Source organism: Macadamia integrifolia, chromosome 5 (assembly GCF_013358625.1).
Source record: "Macadamia integrifolia cultivar HAES 741 chromosome 5, SCU_Mint_v3, whole genome shotgun sequence".
NCBI lineage: Eukaryota > Viridiplantae > Streptophyta > Magnoliopsida > Proteales > Proteaceae > Macadamia > Macadamia integrifolia.
The window spans coordinates 17,025,425-17,029,757 of record NC_056561.1 but is presented as its reverse complement, the minus strand read 5'-3'; positions in this window follow the sequence as shown (position 1 = coordinate 17,029,757).

The window sequence follows — 4,333 nt, the reverse complement described above, 5'->3', positions numbered from 1 at the left end:
GGGGGGGGGGGGGGGACGAGGCCCTACAACTAGCACTAGAGAATCATAGTGGTAGGAACGTTTCCTACAAAAGGAATTGAAAGAGAAAGAGAATATAAAGCCACAAGAGAATTATAGTGTCCACTCCTAAGTAGTACTATTGTTGGCTTTCCACTAATCTAAAAAAGCTATTGCATGATAGGTGGAAAGTTGTATGTTCTGTCAATCTCATGATGATATTCTCATGCACTTTGGTTTCTTTGGCATTTAATTTTATCATCTGATGGTTGTCATCTATGGATTAATACCGCTTACATTTTAGTATTATATTCTTCATATTTCATGTATCCAAGTTTTAATGTGCGCTTATTTCTCATGTAAAATTTAGGTTTATTTCATTCATATATCATTACAAGTTTAGAGTTTTCATGCATCTCTAATTTCTCATTTTTTTGCATAAATATATTCAATTTTCATGGTTTTTACTACTGCGATGTGTTCTGCACTTTTTAGGGTTTCGATCTCAAATTCATGCTTTCTCAGCTGTCTGATTTAACGTCCAAATGACCTTTTTTTTTTCTTTTTTCTTTTTTCTTTTTCTTTTCTTTTCTTTTCTTTTCTTTTCTTTTCTTTTCTTTTCTTTTCTTTTCTTTTCTTTTCTTTTCTTTTATTTCTTTCTTTCTTTCTTTCTTTTTGAGATTTTTCCTGAATTTTCTAGACTTGTTCTTGCCTTAGGGCATTTTTGTAATTTTATCGTATTTTGTTATGGACAAAATTTCATGCATGATTTATCATTTTGGTAACGCTTATTAAAGTTTTCTCCTTATCTTGGACTTTAGGTAGTGTTTGTTTTCCCTATACCTAAGGCATGTTTAGGGTTTAATTCTTAGGGTTCATTCCATTTTTCATTGTTATGTTATACATTATTTTCTTTACATTATGCACGTATAACAACCTTATATCCAAACACTCTGGGTATGTATTTTACTTTTTCAACTCTTCTATTTATTTTAAAATTTTTATGCTAACCTCTGTTTTGTAGCCAGACTCTTCAGTTATGTGGTCTCTAAATTGAAGTATCTGTTTTCTTATTTTAACCAAGTAACAAGAATATCGATTTAACCGAGTGAACCAAAATGCCAAATGGTATCCCTAAACCATAACACTGACCCAAACTCAAATTGACAGTTCAACCAATTTCTCATTAGGTGGTCATGAAGTCCATTTTTGTTTTCGTGGGTCCTAAACCCTAATATGGGTGGCAATTCTAATTTGATTCCCTCTCTTCCCCCAAAAAGGTCAGATGGATACATGGCGATCCTACCATCGCCCATGGTTCTCACACTAGGCAGTTTGCAAATCCCCTATAAATTCCTTGTTCTCTCTCTCTTTATTTTATTTGAAAACCCTCTGTCCCTCTATATCTCTCGAGCTATAATATTTTGCATTGGATTGTCGAACATCATTTGTCATTATTTTAATATCCAATTTACCCCCTCTTGGGCATGGATTATCGGAAAATAATCCTCTGTTTTTCTCATCCCTGTTTTTCCTTGTTTTGCTACCTGCAGAACGCGACACGTGGACAACTTTAAGACTAACGCACCAGATGTAATAATCCTCACCCAATCTTGACCGTTGGTCTCCTTGTTGTTCATGTGTCGTGTTCTGCAGGTAGCAAAACAAGGAAAACCATGGATGAGAAAAACAGAGGATTTTGATCCTGGATTATCGGCCAACACCAATACCAATACAGGATTGGTCCATGGTATGGACGCTGGGGTATAATTGTCAAAACAGTACCAAAACCATGCTCTTGGGTTGGCTCAATCCTAGGGGAGGTGCGAGATTTTTCTGCACTTCTACATTCTATTGCACCGTTTTGGTTTATCTTCCACCAAAAAACGTATTGGTTTATTTATCCCATCACTAAACTGCTATGCCCATTTTGCTCTGGACAAACTACTCAATTATCAAAGATTTCTGGCAAGACACAACAGAACCCACTATAGATTGATAATAGCCAGCAAACGGAGGCTAGCTGAAAAACTACAGTACACGCATTAACGCAACAATGCTCATAAATTTATTTTACTCTGCCCAAAGTGCTTGCTCTTTACTAATTAGGGTAATTTACAGCGTCACCCCTTGGAGAATATCAGTATTATAGGAACACTCCCTCTCTTTCATCAAATTAGATTCAGACCCCTTACTGTCCGTCACTGTTATGGAATATACCTTATATACTGATGTCAGCTATTATATTTTTTTTTTAAATACCAAAATACCCTTATTAAATATGAAATACCTAAAATACCCATCTAATAACTCTCCATCCCCAACCTAATCTTAACCTTCAACACTATCCAAAATTCTTCTCCTCGGAGTAATAGCGATGGTCTACGGAAGTATGTTCCTCTGGTTTTGGAACACTGACTTTTCCTTCTTCCGCAGATACCTTAATTGTATTCAATTCATTGATCTCAGCTTTTGAAGCTCCTTCTTCTGCACTCACACTTGCAAACTCTTCGGATCTTACCACAATAACATTCTCAGATGCAGCCGAACCAACTGGAGTCAATGTATTCTCAATAGTTCCTTGCTGATCGTGTAATCGATGATGCGGAAGTTCATCCATTACTTCCTCATATCACCATCCCTAGAATTCTAGTTTCAGTGAACATTTCCATTACCATCGCATATCAACAATAAAAAAAAAAAAAAAAAAAAAAAAAACAGATATTCAGATAAATTGATTCCAACAAATCAATTCACGGTAAATTTCCGAACTCAAAACTCTCAATTCCTTTTAAAACAGTTCTAAGAGATCAAGGTCAACAAAAGAAACCGAAATCTCAAAAAAAAAAAAAATCTTCAAAGTCTACAGAAACAAAAACCAAAAAGAAACAGCTCAGATCTTTCCAGGAAAATCCAACCAAACCAGCAATAAAACCTACTCCATTGAATTTTTCGATTCCATTTTCCACGAATGGATGCTTAAATCACAATGAATGAATAACGAATTCTATTTCTTCGTTGGACTGATCTGAGTTAAGACGCATCCGTATAGACTACATTATCGATTTAGATTTGTGAAAAGTTTTCTCTCCATTATTTGGTGACCTCGAAGCTTGTTCTTGGTCCCAACTTTCCGCCATTTACAGGTTAGGAGAAGAAACACGGAACTTCTTGATAGTAAAAAAACAAAAAGTGAATAGGTTAATGATTAGAAGACAAGAAATGATGGCTTCGGAAATGATGGCTTCGGAACTAGAAGAAATCTTCGCTTGCAGAGGAGTTTCAGATCTTTTCTCTAGACTATAAAGAAGGAAGACCTTTCACGGATCTGAAAGACGATGAAGTTGTTTTAGTTAAAAGGGTACAACAGTCATTTCAATTCTTCACGTCATTTCAATTCTTCACTTAACAGCACCTGATGGCAGGAGGTTTAAGTCTAATTTGGTGAAATAGAAGAGATGTTCCTATAATACTGACATTCTCCATGGGGTGAAGGGGTGGCGTTGTAAATCACCCTACTAATAAAGAGCACACGGAAGTGGTGTTTTTAGGCTTAGCCGCCAAACAGAGCACAATGGCCCGGATTCAAACCATTTATGAATTCATACTTACTAAATTGATCTTCACGCATGCTGCTTCTGACAGAGAGGTCATTAGGATGCAACCCGTGCTGGTCTGGCTTGGACAATTGATGGATTTTGAATAGGGCTTAGCCCCAAGGCCTCGTTCAATAAAGTTCAAAGAGTAAGGCTCCGTTTGGTATCGTTCTAAAAAAACGTTTTTAAAAATTTTTCGTTCTATTGAAACGAAAAAATAGAATCTTCTGTTTGATACACTTATGGTTCGTTTCTGTTTTTTTGGAACAAAAAATGAAAAAAAGAATTTGAAAAAACGAGATTGGACGGAACTTCCTAGTTTCGTTACATTTTACAAAAAAAAAAAAAAAATTTCCCGATAAAAATCTGAAATTTTGAAACACCATTTTTTCGTTTAAAAACTGTATTTTGACACAGAAACTGAAATTTTTGTTTTTGACACAAAACGACGTTTCTGAAACAGAAACGATACCAAACGGGCTCTAAGTTTCATGAATCATGCTCCAGCTCCGTTGGCACCTCACTGATAGCCCTATATTCAAATAGAACTTCTAGCATTCATGGATGAAGAAAGATAAGTTCACACCGAAACAACTATAAACCATGCCAAGAGATTTTGCTAGGGTTTTTATAATCCTGGACCCTCCTCCATCCGGGCTTGGGACCGGCAGCATAAAAACACTGGCGGAGTTTCCCAATGAAACTACTGAAAATCAGTTGTTGATTAATGCAAAAAAGCA